General features: G+C 46.1%; 1 protein-coding gene across 1 annotated transcript in view; it reads right to left on the reverse strand.

Moving 5' to 3' along the window:
- LIPC (lipase C, hepatic type) overlaps nt 1-19,333 on the reverse strand; it is a 159,987-nt gene that overhangs the window by 57,806 nt on the left and 82,848 nt on the right. The window lies entirely within an intron of this gene.

Below are 19,333 nucleotides of genomic sequence, written 5' to 3' on the forward strand. Positions count from 1 at the left end.
AGAGATCATGATTCACCATGAGTAGATGGAAAACTGAGGCTTAGAAAGGTCAAGAAACTTGCTCAGGGTCACGCTACTAAAAAGTGGAGGACCCGGCATTATGTCTCAGGTCTGTCTGACGGCAAACATGTGCTCTCATTCCTATGGCTATTCTGGCAATTATAAATTTTACCTAAATGGGGGCCATTATGGTGATTATTATTTCTGTACCGCTCTGTTATTATTCTCTCCTCATTCCTTTTCCCTGTAACAACATCTGATTGCTCCACTCATCATATTCTAGCTTGTCACCGGCTTGTCACAAAAGTGATTGAAATGCTACTAATTCAGCATTACGACTTTCCGGCTGGGCGAGGTTGGCAAAGGCTGGGGAGGTGTTTGTTTATCTGAGAGCAATTGGCTCTGAGGTTTGGAAATGGAAACGCCCTTCCCACCCTGCCCAAGAGAGCCACAGCTGCATATGGTGGGGACAGTGCTGAGCCATTTGTGAGTGGAGACAGGGCACAGATGCCTGCTGCCTCAGGGTCTCTCCAGACTTCTCAGCTGCACAAGAGTGAATGAAGGGGGCTTCTCGGAGGGGGCTGTGCCATTTGAGCACGTTATCTTTTTCTTTTCATAAACCATACTAATCGCAGCCAGTTTTTCAATCCTCTTTCCCCTTATTCATTTACCTGCTTCCCCTTCCTTTTTCTTTTCCTCACCTTTGATTTTTAACACTTCCCCCCATTGTTCTGAGGTCTGTTTTTAAGGGGTTGGCTTGGCTGATAGGAATCAGGGCCACAGGGGCCGACTCTGCAGGAGCTGTGTGGTTTGCTTTGAAGGTTGTTGAGAATATTTGGATTAATCACATTCATTCTAATATTTTCCCTCATTTCTGATCATCAAAGAGCTCAAAAAGGTTTGAGCTGGTACAGAATTTCTCCTCGTTTGTCCTTGGGAGCAAGTGTCTGGAACAGGGTCGATCTAAAAATGTTTTCTGAGTGAAGCCCTGTTAATGGGGCAGGCTGCAAATTCACACCAAGGGAGTGTCAGCTTTCAAAACAGCTTCTTGGCAGAAAGGGATGTGGAATTTTAGAGAAATCTGAATCTGCTAAGCTTCCATTAAATGAACTCCTTGGTTCCAGACTGTGCCAGGTGGAATCTGGGGGCTGTGGGCCATGAAAAATTGACTTCTTCAGTGGCACAATGCCTCAGAAAGGTCGGATGTCCTTTGGGATGAGACAGTCACCAGTTTGAAGGAGTTTCTGGGGGGTGTGTGTGTGTGTGCATGTGTGTGTGTGTGTGTGTGTGTGTTTTGCTTTTCTGTGTTCCTCTGTGTCTCCTTTTCTATGTACTTTTTTTTTTTTTGACTTTTGTTTTTGTGGGTGTTTTTTGTTTTGTTTAGTTGGATGGCGGTCAAAAGGCAGAACTTTTGCAGTGGGGTCTGGAGGATGCTTGTGGAATGAGCCTCACTGTGATAGGTCCTCGCTTAGGGCCGTCTCACTTCCTCACATTGACGGCAGGCACTTTAAGGATAGGGGCCGTGATTTCATCTTTCATCCCCCACCCCCAGTCTGGTACCCTGCGCCACTCACCCTCAGCCTACGTTTGGTAACTAACCCTGGGACACATGTATCTGCTGGTCTCCTGGCACGCTTGGTTTCTTTCTAGTCTTTAAAATGCGGTATGCGTCTGCATGTGCATCTATATGTATGTGTACCTGAAGAGGTATGTATTTCTTATTTACAGTCCTGATTTTATAACTTCATATTTTGTCTTGGACATTTCCCCACGACGTCAATAATTGGCTTTGATGGCCACAGATAATCCCAGTGTGTGGTTCTACCGGGATTCTTTGATCTACTACTGTTATGATTTAAGTTACATTCACTTTTTTTTTTTCAAACGTAAACAACACCGTGATGCAGTTCTATTCGTGAACCTCTTTCTACATCCCAGATGGATACCATTTCGAATGAATTCCTGGAAGTGGACACTAGGTTAAGTGACCTGATCTTTTAAGACTCTTAATTCACACTGTCACTGTCTGTTAGCCCCACTCTATTCTTACTGCTCTTACTCGTGCAAACTACCAACATAGCTTGTGGACGTAGTGGGTCCTGCCTCTCCCAAGTCAGCCATACCTATACTTTCCCCACGAGATCCTAACTCTTGGGGGTATGGTATTTATCATTCATGTTCCTGAAGCATCTGCCATCATCACTGGAGAGCCCCAGGGTAGGTGCAATGAGATGAGTTATTGCCTACATTTCCTTGAGTCTGTGCCTCGCATTTAATGAGGATTCAGTTACTTTCCTTTCACCACACTCCCTCCCCAGGGACTGCAAAGGAATTAGGCAGGAGAACTGAGGATACTTTGGAGGTAGATCAACAGCTGGGAAGTCTCAGCTGGAACCATGCCAGAATTACATATGAATGTGGATGATCGTTTAATTCATATTTTGCACCATTTCATGTAGTACAGAAGGAAAATCCAGCATAGGGAGGCAGGAGTCCTGGGTTCTAGTTTTGATTCCATAGGCATTAGCTGAGTGAGGGGGTCTCTTAACCAATTCAAGCCCCCTCCTCTGTAAAATAGGCATAATAATAATGCCTTCCTGGTGTGGTTGTTGGGATACTGAAGGGAGATCTTGTGTGTTAGGACTCTGCATGCCGAAGTATACCTGGAGGGAGGTGCTGTTGTCCACATGAAACGCTGTCGGCAATGTGTTATTCTCACTGAGTTTCGGCACAGCCGTCTGTGGACCTTTGGGCTGCTGAGTTTAGACCTGCCTGGTGTAGGTCATCAGAGACTGGACAAAATGGCATACATCAGGACACTGGTTTGTCTACAGATGCTCTTAGTATAGTCATTTCTGTAGGCTTTGAGGTTTCTAGTTGGAAGACATGGTCCCAGACCTGGTCACCCAGTGGCTTTGTGACCTTTGTCGAATCATGTAACTTCCTCGGAGCCTCAACTTCCTCATCTCTGAACTGAGTGAACAAGGTCCTTGCATTCTGTAGGGTGTGTCCAGATGACCTACTGAGGCAGGGTCAAGTTGGCAACAGAAATACAATGGGAAAAGCTACAATTTATTGAGTGCCAACCATGTGTTTTATTGATATTATCTCATTGATTCGTTCATATATTCATATATATACTATACGTAGAAAGAAAATAATATACATATATTAAGAGGTTATGCACTAGGCTAGATACTAGGAATAAAACAGGAACTAATATAGACAAGATTAATGCTCACGACCTTATAACAAAGCTTAATTTGAAATAAAATTTTTGTGAAATCTTTAGCACAATGCCTGGCACACGGAGGGTTCAGTTTTCTATCATTTTGCACACCTGTAGATTAAACAGGCAAATGTAAATTCTTCTGCGGTTGGGACAGTGAGTAGACTCAGGGAAACACGTGGGGCATCATCTTTGTCTATGCGAATGATGCTGGGAAAGAGACAGTCTTTCCTATGAAAACTGTTATCTCTGCTATGGAAGAGCCTGCTCAAGCTGCAGATGAGGTGGGGGTGAGATGGGGTGGGGGCTGGGGAAGGTCACGAAACCGTGGTTCAAAGGGAGGTTCCTGTTCTGCGCCCGAAATGTCTCTCTCAACTTGGGTCAGTACTCACATGCTGTGGGCACATCTTTGTGCTGCTCGGCTGGCTGGTTATTTAGCTGGGAAGAAAATTAAAGGTGCCAGCAAGGTGTCTGGTTAGGAAGCTGCAGAATGTTGTGAGCCAGAGAGAATGCGCCTGTCCTCCGTATGATATGTCTATGCTGTCTTACCAAGGCGGGTCCAGAATGGAAGACAGAGATATCATATAGTGCCCCTTCAGTGAGGAACACTGAGAACCAGGCACTTTTCAAAGTAATTTCGTTCAACCCCCCAACAGCCCTGCATGGGGGGCATTAATACCTCACTCTAACAGATGGAGGAACAGAGGCTCGGAGACTTGCTCAGTGCCCCACAGCCAGTCAGTGGGGGAAACAAGGTTTGAAATCAGGCCTGTCTGGTTCCAGTAGAATCCCAACAGCGAGCCTTTAAGGTGTTGTACCCTCTGGTCTGAGCAGGTGCTATTCCTTGAAGTACAGCAGAACCAGTCTGTTTGGGGACGAACACCAAATTGGTGAATTAGCAAGGAGCTGCCTGGCTCCTTATTTCTCTTCTGATGCTCTTCTGACCATTTTGCTACTTCTTTTTTTCCAACCCCAGAGGCTGAGTCTCCTTATATAAAACATGCTTGTAAGAGTAGTACGTGAAGTGAACGGTCCAGCTTAGAGTGCAAGCCCCGCGTGGGTAAAAACAGTACATAGACAACTCTATGCTAACACTTGGGAGGGAAAACTAGTGTGTAGACTGACAAGAGGTAGGGAGTAACCAGAATCTTTTACGATGAGATAGGATGGACCGGAAGAGAAAGAGAGAAATGGTAACTACACAGCCAGGTACAAAGGTGGAGGATGGTGGGAAAGAACAGCCCACGGCCATTTAAGTGGTAGGGTTTAGCAAATCAAAATATAGGGCACTCAGTTAGATATGAAAGTCAGATAAATAATGGACACTTGAAGTACGAGACATACATATATCAGAATTTATTCATTATTTATCTGGCATTCAAATTTTAATCGGATGTGTTGTATTTTATCTGACAACCTCAATCTAACGCCTCTTCTGGCTTCTTTACTGTTGAGGTCACATGACCTATTTAAGAAAATGAAAGAGCTTCGGTGCGCTGGATGGAGCAGTCAGTTAAACGTCTAACTCTTGATATCAGCTCAGGTCATGATCTCGCAGTTCATGGGATAGAGCCCCATGTTGGGCTCTGCACCGACAGGGCGAACCTGCTTGGGATTCTCTCTTTCTCTGTCTCTCTCTGCCCTTCCCCCACTCACGTGCACACATGCATGCTGTCTCAAAAATAAATAAACTTAAAAAAAAAAAAAAGAAATGAAAGAGCCTCGAGTTGGGCTTCAGTCTTTGCTCTGACCAGCTGTGTGGTCTCAAGTGAGTCGCTTGTCCTGCCTGAGCTTCAGTTTCCTTGCCTTTCAATGGAGCTTCGTACATGCATCGTAGATCTTGTAAAAAAATAAACATCACAAATCTGGTAAAAGGATCAGCTGTTGAAAGTTAGTCCTAGAGGGTCAATCTAGGTGTCTGAATGTAAGTCAATCCATATAGCAGGCATGTAGGCTCTGGGAATTTAACTAGTTATCAGTATACTGATGAATTTGAGGTTAACTGGCTTCTAAACTCCTGAAAATCTCTTGACCCAAATTATCCATTGGTTTGAAGGGATTTACGGCATTGCTGCAAAATACATGGTTGTGAATAATGCTAACTTTAGATAGATACAGAGCACTTTTGGAGAATAACACACTTAAACTAAAGACAGCAGAGAAGTGAGATTTGCCTTATCTGAATTGGGTATTAATTCATTTCCCCCCATAATTATTTACTATTGAGTTCCTTTGCCAATGGCATTGCCTTTATCAGGATGAAGTGCAATAAATATTTCTGTAACCTCCAAATTATTTTTATTATAATGTTTGTTATACACCAAGTTAGCTATGTGTAGGACTGGCTTATGGCCTCATGATGTTGTTATGAGCTTCTAAGCAGACCAAGACCTCATAACCAGTGATAAAATCCTTCCAGAACACCGGAACCCTTGCCCGCCTCAGGGCCTTTACACCAGCGGTGCCCTTTGCCTGGGATGCTCTGCTGGCCTTTTGCAGGGCTGGCTTTGCCTCAAATTTACCTTCTCAGGGAGGCCTTCTTGACCTCTGTAAAAATTAGCTTGTTCTCTTTTTCCCTATCACAGCATTTTTCTGAGTGTTCCATAACATTTCTTGAGACCTGGAATGATTTTGTTTTGCTTACTTGTTTATTACAGTATTTCACTGAATCTAACATGATGCCATGGAAAGTATGATACACCATTGTTTTATATACCGCTAAAAAGGAAAAAAAGAAACCTACAAATTAAGCTGTGACATGATGCTTTAATGATAGTCCTGTGTCATGCATGAATTGGTCACAATAGCCTCTCATTACTTTGAGACTTCTTTCATCTATTTTGAGGGGTTGGCAGTTTCTCCTAAGCCAGTTGGTTTGCTTAGAGTGTAACGGACAATCCTTTTGCACAGGCATCAGCAAAGCACCATTTCATACACTGTGATTATCTTCCCATAAAACACTTGTTTGTTACTTTGTAAAAAATTATGGGATAGCTGACATTTCTCCAATAATAAGTATCAAATGTATGCCTTAACGCTGTCTCCATGCCTTTTTGCATGCAAATCATAGGTTAGTCTTTTCAAAAACATTCTAACTGGCAATGAACCTTGACCCATGTAGTACCAACAATGCACAAAACTCCAGTGAAGTGATGATAACATGAGCACTTCTGATCAACCTCACAACCCCAGCATTTGTAAGATATATTCCAATTTCAAACGTATTTTACATATGAAGAAAATGCTTCAGAACTGATCAAATAAAGTATCTTTTTCCTCTACCAGGGAGCTGAGTTGTCATCAGCTGTGTCTGCCACTGTGTGTCCAACACTGTAGTACAAGGTTGGGATATAGAAAGAACTCAATAAATATGTGTCACATGAATGAAGGAATTAATATAATCCTGCACTTGTACATTTTTGTTAGCGGTGGAATTGATTGAAGTCTCATGGAAATAAAATAGCATATAAATAGCTTCTGCTGTTTTTGAAAGCTCTTTTGTTCTGAATTCATATAATTGGTGATACCAATTACAAGGACTAAATTTTGACTGGAAAATATAATGGTTGACTCCCATTGATAGAATTCTGAATATCATCGTGTGAACTAATTGCGTGTAACACTTTTCTGTTTCTAGACACAGACATGCTATCAGGTGGTGACAGGAGTGATTCTTGGTCACCGGGCAGTGTAAGGTTGGGACTATAGGAGACAGAGCTGCATCCCTGTGAATGATATGGCAAAGTGCTCCGATTCCACAGGGGTCCCTGTCTTGCTGAAGAACTGGCAAGCTGTAGGATAGTTGTTATGCTTTAGAAAGGCACAGAAGTGGGGAGACTGGGTGGCTTAGTCGGTTAAGCGTCCGGCTTCAGCTCAGGTCATGATCTTGCAGTTCGTGAGTTCGAACGCCGCATGGGGCTCTGTGCTGACAGCTCAGAGTCTGCAGCCTGCTTTAGATTCTGTGTCTCCCTTTCTCTCTGCCCCTCCCCCGCTCACACTCTGTCTCTCTTTCTCTCAAAAATAAATAAACATGAAAAAAAATTTTAAAAAGAAAGGTACAAAAGAACTAGGGCAGTGCCCGTGATGCCAAGAAATGCATTTTGAAGGAGAATATATATATTTACTGAACACCTGCTAGGCTAGCATGTGCTCATTTAATCTTCACACAAACCCTTGGATTGGACGATGTTGCTGCCCCTTGCAGACGGAGAAACTGACACTCAGAAAGAGCTAGCTTTCCGTAGCTGGTGGATGGCTTGTCTAGGATTCTAGTCTGAGTCTTCTTGATTTCAGATATGGCAGGTGACAGATCATACTCCAAGAACAGGGGTGATCCCATTTGTATGTTTAATAGTGAGCTAAGTCAGGTCAAGTTAGTCTGGCTTATATTGGTTTCATTTTTTTTTTTTAAGAGACCAAAAAGAAAACAGACATGTTTTTCTCTTTTGGTTGAAAAGACACCTGAGAAGATAAGAGAAAACAAGAAGGAATTCAAACAGTTTAGCCATTGTGAGAACCAATTTTGTTTCTGAGTCCGTCAGTACAGGTAAATATGATGGTGTTTGCCTGGTTGGCCCAACACCTCAGGAGTGTCTGCCCTTGACAGGTGTGTGTGTGGGGGGGGTGGGGGGGTGGGTGGTGGTGGGGAAGCCAGGAGGGCTTGGAAGTTGAGAAAGAGAGCCAGCTTGGAGCAGAGCACAGTTTGAGCCTGTGTCTTCAGGGAGAACACTACTGCTTTTTTGGAGGGGCCTCTCAGCAGTTGGTATCATCTGGAGAAAAAGAACATTGCTGCCTGCATGGGTTTCTCAGAAGCTAGCAGTCTGGGGGCACCTGGGTGGGTCAGTCAGTTGAGTATCTGACTCTTGATTTTGGCTCACGTCATGATCTCATGGTTAATGGGTTTGAGCCCTTCATCGGGCTTTTTGCTGGGCTTCGAGCTTTCTTAGGATTCTCTCTCTCTCTCCCCCTACTGCTCCTTCTCTCCCCACCCCCCGAAAATAAAAATACAAATAAAAAAATAGAAGTTAGGGGTCTAGATTTGGAATTGTGGGCAGTTGGCTGGGAATGAAGGGGGAGTGAGCAAGGTGCCTGTGTGCCCTTTGCTGTGCCTTCTCCTCAGCCCCTACCCTATTCAGGGCCCATCTCCCCAGTGGCTGTCCCAGAACAGCTGGTCGAGGGTCTTCTGTGGAAACGTGCCCTTTCAGTTGTGGCAGAACTGAGCCAATGTGTCACTCCCCAGCAGGCCGGGTGTGGCTTCTATTTCTGGGTTCTGGCGTAGCTGTGGTTTTAACGATCTATGAAGGTGGCAAAACAACACCCTTGTCCCCAACGATGCCATGGGCAGTGTGGCCATCTTTTTCCCAGGCTAGGGAGGTTCCTTGGCTAAGGAGAGTCCAGTTGTAAGGCACAGGTCCTGGTGTTTGTGGGAGATCAGAGCAGGGCAGACAGGTGCTATTGAGGGGTCCAGGTGCAGCCTAGACAGGGTGCACTCCAGGAGGGTGCGGTCAAGGGAGATGGATGGTGGCTGTGTGGTTGCCACCCCCTCTAAGGCATTCCTTCCAGGTTGGCTGTGTAAGAAAGAGACTCCAAGCAGTTGGATTCATCTATCTGAGGCCTGGGAGGGCTGGCCGAAGGAGGCAACAGCCATCTGCTGTGAGCTGGGGCGGGGGCTTGAGGGCCTGCATGGCGCTGGATCCCCCAGAGCTGGTCGGTGGCCTGCAGCCCCGAGAATGCAGTCTGAAGTGCCACGAATGGAAATGGATGCTCAGCAATGGACGTGGTGGTTTTGATCTGGGACTGTTGGTTTGGGCGGGAACTGTCTTGCAGGCTGGACATCCAGCAACTTGAGCTTGTTCCAAGAAGACCGACCTAAGGGTTAGGGGACTGGCAGCCATGTCACCCGAAGAACTTTTGGAGGGATATTTAGCCAAAGAAGGGAAAGGCTGGTATGAGGCTGGGTGGAGTATGAAGGAAACACGTCTTGGTGTAATAAAGGGAGGAGCATTCTAACAGCAGTGAACAGTCTGCCTTTATACTCATGGCATGCCTGTCCCACCTCATAGAAACCCCTGCCCACCAGGCTCCTGCCCAACAACAACTATTGAGCGCTTACGGTGTGCCAAGGCCTGTTCTAAACGGTTTTTTGTATATTACATAATTTAATCCTCACGACCACTGAGGTATATCAGTCTTTTAGTGTTCCACCTTTGAAGACAGAGACTCTGAGGCTCAGGGACTGCACAACCTGCCTGAGGCCACTTGGCTAGGGAGAAGTGGAGCTGGGAACACTGGTAGCAGAGGCTCTGGTCAGCACATGGGTCTATGTCTGCTCCCACCAGCCCCACCCTGGCCTAACACCCAGATAGCTTTCTAGTGGCTTCTCTGCCCATCGGTCCCTTTCAGTGCATGGACTGGTCATCTCTTCCAACATTGTCACATCAGGCTTTAGGTGCTGCAGGAAGTTGGGGAACCCTCTGATGTCCAGTGTCTGAGGAATTTTCGTTCTCTTTGCCTTAGTGGCTCCTCCAGCTCCTGTGTGTCTCAGGTTTTGAAGCCTCACGTGACTCAAGATATCTGACCACGTGAGCTCTATTCTTCCTCTAACTATGCTTGGTGTTCCTCGTACCACGTTAAGATCCGGGAGATCACAGAAAACAGATGAACATAAAGGGAAGGGAAGCAAAAATAAGATAAAATGGGGCAGGAGACAAACCATGAGAGACTCTTGAATACACAGAACAAAATGAAGGCTGCTGGAGAGGTCTTGGGTGGGGGGATGGGCTAATTGGGCAAAGGGGACATTAAGAAGGACATTGGCTGGGATGAGCTCTGGGTGTCATATGTAAGTGATGAATCACCAGATTCTATTCCTGAGATCATTATTACACTATATGTTAACTAACTTGGATGTGAAAAAAAAAAAAAGGAACCAGGACATCATTTCTTTGCCACCAGAACATGATGGGCCTTATAAAACAGGGTGCAGCTTGCCCGGCTCTCCTGGTGTTGAGCTAACGGGGCCAACTGATTCACGTGCACTGGGCAGTGCTCAGAGCTCTGTTACTCGAGTTGTGCTGCTTTCCAGTGACAAAAAGCCTGGGGTTTCATGGTGCCATGTTATTTTGGTCTCACTTCTGACAATGGCAGAAATTTCCTTTCTTTAGACACATTTGAAATTGCCAGGAGAAGGACAAAAAGGGGAAAAAATATCCAAATTTGTTCTTAACCACCAAAACATTAGGAAGTGGGTTGTGGGGAGAGCGGCAAGGAGATAGAAGCCTCAAGGCTGACGGATGCAGCAGTGCAGTCCCCAGACTGTGCTCCACTCTGCCTAGTCTGACCGCCTCAAAGTCCCCTTGGACGTTGGGAGGAGGCGTGGGGGGTTGACCTCCTGAGATAGAACTGGAGATAATGGGAATTTCTTTGTGGCTTTGGCTTGAAGAATCGCCTGCCTGAGACTCTGACACCATCTCTTTTCTGAAAGGTCCAAGGCTGGTCACAGGTATAAAAAAGAAAAATTTAGAAAGGACAGCTGTCATCACTCCAGCCCTGTGGTTTCCAACAATGGCGTATTTATTTTCCTCTGCCATGAGAGGTCATTGCCCTAGATGGGGCTGGAATATAACCTCACTATGTAGGAGACATTTAAGCCAAGGGGCCTGGGGTTTCTGTGAAGCTGAGACGGTGCTCATTTACTCCAGCCAGGATGCCATGCGGGCCATACTCTGGCCTAATCTGTCAGACTGGGATTTCAAACTGGGCTATGGAGTTCTGGAGTAAACAGGGTTTTCTTAGAAATCTTTTCTTTTTAGAAAATTATGCCCTGTCAGATCTTGAAACAGCTCATGGGCTTGGTAGCATGGCATTCTGGTTTTCTTCTGAAAATGCCCACCTGAGGACACAGACCTAAAGAGAGTGTGTGTGTGTGTGTGTGTGTGTGTGTAAAGTCTACCCTGGGTTCTGAGTGCTGTGGGTCCCCTGTGCCTGGTGGGTCACGGCTGGCCCTGATATGCCACCTCTCCATGGTTTCTCCCACTGCTCTCTTTGCTCTCAGATGCTTGTTCTGTGCTTGGTCCCTAGCACGTGTGGGGTCTCACAATGATAGCAACCGCTCCAGTGCCCAAGGTCTGATATGAGGCTGGATCCCACGACCCTGGGATCATGACCTGAACCAAAGTCAGGAGTCACCTAACTGACTGACAGTAAACTGACTGAGCCACCCAGCTACCCCTCATGACTCCTTCTTTTAGACTCTGACCTTAGCCTCTGCCCTCTTCCTCCAGCCTTTGAATCAATGGCAGGCAAAGCTGGTGACCAGTTCTGACCCGGGTGTAAGGAACACATCGAGTTCTCTTATCTCAGAAGGAAAATAAAATCCTGGTTCTACCACTTCATCAGCTGTGTGACTCTGGGCAAATTAGGTGACTTCTCTGAGCCCCAGTTCCTTCATTCTTGTCATGGTACTGGCATCCTCATTCAACTGTGAGGATTAAAAGAGATTTTGCCTGTAATAATAGCTAATTAATTGTACCTCATAGAGTTGTGATAAAGGTAATAGCTGATGTTCATAAAATATATAAATTATTTCTGTTCATATATAATCTTTAGTGCTGCCTGGCACGTATGATGGAGGTGTTTGTTCTTTAAAAAAAAAAAAAAAAAAAGAACGGCCAAGTAAAGCGTTTCATTACCTCATGGGCTCATTAAATGCTTGCTGAATGACAAAGGAAAGGTCTATAGGCTGAGAGATTCTCGGGCTGGTAGTAATTGTATCTTATTCATATTTATGCACCCAAGATCCAATACATAGTCTGGCACATGGGAATACCCCAAAAGTTGCTTAGTGAATACATAAATGGATGAATAGATATACCCTACTAGTTTTATACTTCTCTTCAGCATTGAAAATCTAGTTTTAGAAAATTTACTTCTAATTTTGGAACATTATACCCTAACCACTACATTAGTGATTTGGGGCTACTTTGACATTTGTAACCTCAAAGCAAGAGTGATGGCAAGCTGGGGTGCCTGGGGTGGCTCAGTCGGTTGAGCATCCGAGTTCGGCTCAGGTCATGATCTCACAGTTTGTGGGTTCAAGCCCCACTTTGGGCTCTGTGCTTATAGCTCAGAGCCTGGAGCCTGCTTCGGATTCTGTGTCTTCCTCTCTTTCTGCCCCTCCCCTGCTAACACTCTGTCAATCTCTCTCTCAAAAAATAAATAAACATTAAAAAAAATTAAAAAGAAAAAAAAGAGTGATGGCAAGCTGGGGCTCCTGGGCGGCTCAGTCGGTTAAGCATTCGACTCTGGGTCAGGGCATGATCTCACGGTTCGTGGGTTCGAGTCCCACATTGGGCTCTGCACTGACAGTGCACAGCCTGCTTGGGATCTGTTTCCCTCTCTCTCTGCCCTTCTCTGCTCTCTCTATCTCAAGATGAATAATAGTAATAATAATAATAATAAAACTTAAAAAAAGAGAGTGATGGCAAGCTAAATGATAATGTTTTTGCAAAAGAGAGAGAAATATACATGGAGTTGAGCACATGATTTACAAGCCCAAATGTAGGACTTGAGAAATAATGCACCACAAATGCTTCTTTCTTTTAATGAATATACACTTGGCATCTACTGTGTGCTGGGTAGTGTTCAGGATACATAGGTGAGTGAGTCACTGCCTGCAGTCCAGGTGCATACAGTGTGGTGGGAAGGCAGGTCCTATGCATAAAGAGCCATGTAGGGTGCAGCCCTGTGTGGGAGTGGGGTGGACAGGGCTGTGGGGCTTCAGAGGAGGGAAGGGACCTATGGGGGTGAGACGTCAGAGAAACAGCAGAGAAAGGGAATGAAAAAGATGTCATGGTAAGTCAGCTCCTCCTTTGCCACAGTCCAGCATCTGTATTGTCACCAAGGCCCGTGCAAGACTCCAACTCGCTGGCCTCAGCCAGGCCTTAGGCTGCTTAGTTACTTAGCCAGGCCTTAGGTCCAGCCTCTCCAGCCAGGCCTTCAGCTACTCCCTCTCTCTTGGCCCATGTATCTGTAGGATTTCATTAAATTCTAGCCTACCCAGGTGTGAGGCTGAGCTGGGATTTTACTCCCACCCTCTAACACCAAGAAACATAACAGCTATCTAGTTAATCTTTTCATCCTCAGGTTTCCCTACCTAAATTGAGGCTGCAGAAAATTCCTGAAGGGTGGAGAGCCAGAGGCTCTAAGATTGCACTGATGTTTGTTCTCAGAATCACAGTGTTGGAGCCAGATAAACTGACTTCAGCTAAGAAAGAAATTTCAGGTTTGCCTATTCTAAAAAATCTCAGTACAGAAATTTCCTCATGAGGAAATTGACTTCTGCAGAGAGTTTTAAAAATGGTATTGTAAAAACTGGTAAATATATTTGTGGCAATCTAGTGTACCTTTCCTTCTTGTGATTAGACCCCATCAGATGTCACATCCCAGCTCAACCTGCACTGATGAAAGTGCCCTATAAAAGCTAAAGCTAATTAAGTTCCCTTCCTCCTTCCTCCCCACCCTGTCACCAGCTATGATTTCTTTGTTCATTGACGCAGACGTTAAAAATAAGTTGAAAATGTTTCTAAATTCTTTGTCATTTTGGGGGAAGATCTGTCATCACCAAAGAAATCTTAGAGTGTAGAACTGGAAAAAAAAAACCAACAAGAAAAAAGTTAAAGCATAAAAAATAGTAAGAGTGCCCTTCAGGTAGTTATAGTGGGATGGGGTGGATGCATTTGAATATGCACCTGCTGAGCTGCCTGGAATCTTTTCCAGAAAGAGTGTAGGTATAAAGGGAGAAGACCAATCAGGAAGCTGCTGAGTGCTCTGGGGGAGATAGTAAAGGCCCTGATGAGGTGTGGAGCTCTGGAGATACAGAGGAGAAGGGCTACAGGAGGTGTCTTAGGTGGAGTCGACAGGAGCCAGAGAGCTTGATGAGAGGCAGAAGCTCCCTAAAGAGACACAGGGGAGCAGGTCCCGGGAAATCAGAGACCTACAGACAAAAAGAGGCCTGCCCTGGCTAATCCCCAAGGTTTGGTGTCTGGCTGGAATTGAGGACTGAAGGAGGGTGGGAGTCAGGTTTGGGGCCTGGAAGACTGGGCAAATAGTAGCAGAGATAAGAATGTAACCCAGGGGCATGACAATCACCTTGTGGGAGCCTCTGGTTTTGGGCAACACATTCATGTAGACTTGACACATCTTGGCTGTACCCCCAGATAATCTGCTGGTTCCTCTAGCATTCTTCAGTGAGAAGTAACTTAGTGCAGAATTCGTAGGGGTGATGAAGAAAGAGTTTATAAGGCTGCCAATCAGAAAACTGCCCAAAGCAGGATTGGATGTGTGTTTTAGGCATTTTTCTCCTTTCTAGGCTGCCACCAGCACCATCTGGCTGCATCCTGCCCCAGACCTCTTCTCTCGTGCCTCTCTTGTGAGGAGCAATCTGGTTCTGTCCTGAGATGAGCATTCTCTCACTTCTGTTGCTCAGCAAAGCAAGTTGTCAGAAGCCCCACCCTTGCTGGAAGGTGCTTTAATGGGCTGCTCTCGTTACTCCTGAAGCTCTTTGGACCTCACTCACCTCCATCCTTATAACAACCGCCTAAAGTATGTCTCCCAACCACACATAGCACTCCCTTTGAGGGTAGAGTTAGTCAATCTTACTTTCTTTATTTTGGCTCGGAAGCGAACGTGGGTTTGGGTGGAAGGAACTCACAGCTGCTGGGCAGAGCTGGCATTTAAACCTGGGTTCTTGACTCCACGTCCTGGGCTCCTTCCACGGTATCAGATATGGGGTGAACGGGGAGGGGTCCCGGTTCAGGTTGCCAGGGATTCAGCACCAAGCAGAAAGTTGGGCCAGATCAATGTTCTTAACTTTTTTTCATTATTACTCCCTAAAGGAGTCTTTTTAATATTTATTTATTTTTGAGAGAGAGAGAGAGAGAGAGAGAGAGAGAGAGAGAGAGAGAGAGCATGCGAGAAAGCAGGGCAGGGGCAGAGAGGGAGACAGAGGACCTGAAGCCGGCTCCAGCCTCTGTGCTGATAGCAGAAAGCCTCATGCAGGGCTTGAACCCACAAACCGTGAAGCCGTGAACCATGTGAACCACAAGCCGAAGTAGGATGCTTAACCAACTGAGCCATCCAGGCGCCCCACTCCCTAAGGAGGCTTTTTAGACATTTTTTCCTAATTGCCCATCCATGAAATTTTAATACCGCCAGATCTGTTTAGGCACTGCCTGTCTATCCATTTTATAATAAAAAAAGGTAAGATTCCTGTGTCCTCCCCCCACCAAGAACAACTTTTCATCCCCGTTGAGCAGTATCATCCTTGTTGAGAATGCATAGACTCACGGTGGTTCTCAAAGTGTGGTCCTCTGACCAGCAGCAGCACCAGGGATCTTGTTGGAAATGCAAATTTTTGGTCCTGCCTTGAACTTGACTGAACCAGACACTCTGGGGGTGGGCCCAGCTGGAGGTGCCTTAGTAAGCCCTCCAGGGGGTTCTGTTGCATGCTGGAGTTTGAGAACCACTGGACTAGCTGATACAGACCACCACTGGGGTTTTTTTTTTTTTTTCGGTTCAGCAATGGATGAAGAATTATTAGAGCCTGCCTGAGGGAAATGCAAATATTCACTGTCTTGTTAAACACTGATTCCTAATTAATTGCCATCGTAGTCAGGATCCATTTTTTTAATCCTCCAGTCCTTTTTAAGCACCTTTTTTGTACAAGTTATGCAGGGCACTGTGGGCAGGAAAGAGCCAGGTTCTCTGGGGCTTGAGTTGTAGATACAATTTAGGTATCTCATTTAGGAAAAGGAATAAGAAATCATGAATACACAGTTGGGTAGGGGGCTTAGGGAGGGGCTTGTGCAGGTGAGGAGGTCTTGAAACCTAAGCTCCATGGGTTCCATGCAAGTCAGCCCCGTGGAAGATCCAGTGGGTGGTGGCAGTCCTACAGGTCACACAGATGGGCAGCCAGGCAGGATAGTCTACTGCCGGCCAGTGGTGGGCAGGGGGTGGAGTGTGCCAAGCACCTGCCAGAGAGGCACATATGCAGTCGGGGCATGGAGTGGGGAAAGCATCGCCTTGGTGTGGAGTCTGGGGAAAACCCCGTGGGAAGTGTTGTTTGATTTCTGGAAGAGGCACACCTATGAAGAAGGGGAAGGCTCCTACAATGAGGACACTGGAGAGAATTATGGAGGGAAGGAGGGAGGGAGGGAGGGATATATGTGTAAGCACATTTCTATCTGATGGTTCCAAGGCATTTTCTAGGTGGCCACCGTACCTTGTTGAAAACACAGAGAGATGACGTTCTCCTCTGGTTGGCAGTGGAGCCTTGTTTGCCTCAAAGGGCAGGAGCTGCATTTCCCAAGAAGGTCCTGGGCTCATAGACCCCGTTCTCCTTGCCCAAGAGCCACAGGCTGACTTCTTCCCCTTCCTTATCCGTTCCCGAGAATTAGTGGCTGACAGATTGTCCCGCCGCGGTGGGCAGGGTGTGAGGAGTGGTGCATCACCTGCCAGCTCCGGCAGGGGAGCCATTTGTCATTTGGTCGGGGGCAGAAGCGTGAACCATACTTGGATATTTGGATTTACAGCCCACCGGCCAGCCCTCCTCCGCGGCTCGGCTGCCTGGGAATGAGAGCTGTCTATTATGTCTTCCTCAGTGGCAGCTGTAACTACTGCAATTTTCCCAATGGACACCTCTAAGGAACCAGTTACTTTTAAAAAGGCAGTGCATTTGTACCTCACCAGCTCCATCACACCCATCAATCAGGACTTACTCTAATAGGGAGAAGATTTCTGCAGCAAGGCTTGGTTCTCTCCTTAATTCACTTTGTTAGAAATGGCCTAAATTACGCTGAGGTGTAATTAAGGTATTCAGAGTTAGTCTTCTCTCTGGAAAAATATGTAAGAAGTCATTAGTCTTCTGCTTTGTGAACTGAGGTCTTGATTTAAAGGGCTTGACTCTCTTTGTCCGCATGAAAAGCCTGCTATCTTTTCCTGTCTTTCTCTCTCTTCCTTCTTTTCTCCCTTTCTTCCCCTCTCCCTTTCTCCCTCCTCCGTCCTTTCCTCCTTCTCTTTCATGGGGTTTTTGCTCCATGCCAAGTGCTTTGTTGGGCACCAGAATAGAGGATGAATATGACAAGGTGTCGACTGTGGATGATTGCATGTAAACAAATGGGAGAGAAGAGCCTCAGAGGGAATTGGCAAGCCCCATAGAATGGGTTTCTCAATCCCAGACTACTGACGCTGGGGGCTGCATAATTATTTGCTAGGGGGCTGTGTTGTGCACGGTAGGATGTTGAGTGGCACCTCAGGCCTCTACTCACCAGGTGCCAATAGCACCCTCTTCCCCAGTTGTGACTAAAAAAAATGTTTCCAGAAAGTGTGAAGTGTCCCAGGGGTGGGGGGTTGCAAGGGGGCAAAATTGCCCCAGTTAAGCAACACTGAGAACCACACCCGAGACTGAATTCCCCACAGGACAGAGCTCCTTTCCTGGCTCCGCTGCAGGGAGTGAGCTATGTGATCACAAGCCACTAGCTTACTGTCTTTGGGCTTCCTTTTTCTTACTTGCAAAATGAGAGTTGGGAAAGCACTCCTTCCCAGTCCTATGAGTCTATGGAAGTTTGGATTTATCGATTGTAACGTATTATGTCACTGGCTCTGGAAAGGTAGGGATGAAGTTTATGCTTTACCATATACTTAGAGTGCCTAGGACAGAAGCCTGATACTTCCATTAATTCTAATGAGCGGGGCTCCTGGGTGGCTCAGTCAGTTAAGCGTCAGACTTCGGCTCAGGTCATGATCTCACAACTTGTGGGTTTGAGCATCGCGTTGGGCTCTGTGCTGACAGCCCAGAGCCTGGAGTCTGCTTCCGATTCTGTATCTCCCTGTCTTTCTACCCATCCCCAGCTCGTGCTCTGTCTCTTCTTAAAATAAAAATAAACATAAAAAAATATTAATAAGCAAAGGCTTACAGAAACTATGTGCAACAGAAATAGGGCCTGTGATCAAGAAATTTACATTCTTTGTGGAAAAAGACGTCAGTCCCAAGAGAGCCCACCCTGGGCCCAGTCTGCCTGTTTGAATCCTGGCCCGGCTTCACACAGGCCCTATGGCTTTGAATAAGTTGCTTCGCTCTGAGCCTCAATTTCCTCATCTGTTAAAATGGAGATGGTGATAGTTACGACCTCAGCACTGTTGTGAAGGTTTAGTTTAATGAGATAGAACAGAACCCCGTGCATGGTGCTCAGTAAGGGTTGGCTGTGACTGTGGTGAAGATGAGGCTGAATTATCAGCACCAGTCCATACGGCTCCGCGCTCAGTGCGTGATGCACACAGGTGAGTCCTGCCAGTGTTCAGAAGGAAAGAAAACCTCACAGGGAGAGAAACAGAAGTACAAGGAGTACCTCTGAAGGATGCATATACTTTGTTTTGGTGGGGTGCTGTAGGCCAGGGAGGGGGGGCATTGGAGAAGGCTCAGAGGGGCTCAGTGAATAACAAGTAGAATCATGGAGGCTTTGATACAGATCTAAATTGCTCAGAGCAATGAAGTGACCTGCCTAAGGCCACACCAAAGACAAAGATCAGAGCCAGGATTAGTGCCTTAGATTCTTGGCTCCTGTCCAGTGCTCTTACTGGACCGGCACTTGTCTGACCAGCACTGTTGGGGTTCTAAGAGAAAAAGGCATTTCTTAGTGAGAAAGTTCTCAGTGCCCTAAGTGACTGGAGTTAAAGCAGGTCTGTCTTGAAAGCCCCTAGGGCAGGGGCAGGGGCGGATGGTTGGGCAGGTCTCAGATGGGATCAATCACACTAGAGCTGAGTGGTTGTGAACCTGTGATATCTCTGAGAGGGCTGGACAGAACGCTTCGTATCATATTGTCTGTGAAGTAGAAGCACCAGGATCGCTAAGGAAATAGAATGAAGGGAGGGCATAGAAATGAAGAGTACAGATGATTTCCAAGCAAGATCTAGTGAGAACTTCAGACTCCCTGTTTGCATTCAGGTGAAAGGCTAATTATAAATTAGCTCTAACAGATGTTAAAGAGGTTCCACCCAAGCTGTATTTTGCAACACTTCGTTATCTGACGTTGGGTACTGGCAATCTGA

This window comes from Prionailurus bengalensis, chromosome B3 (genome assembly GCF_016509475.1).
Source record: "Prionailurus bengalensis isolate Pbe53 chromosome B3, Fcat_Pben_1.1_paternal_pri, whole genome shotgun sequence".
Lineage (NCBI taxonomy): Eukaryota > Metazoa > Chordata > Mammalia > Carnivora > Felidae > Prionailurus > Prionailurus bengalensis.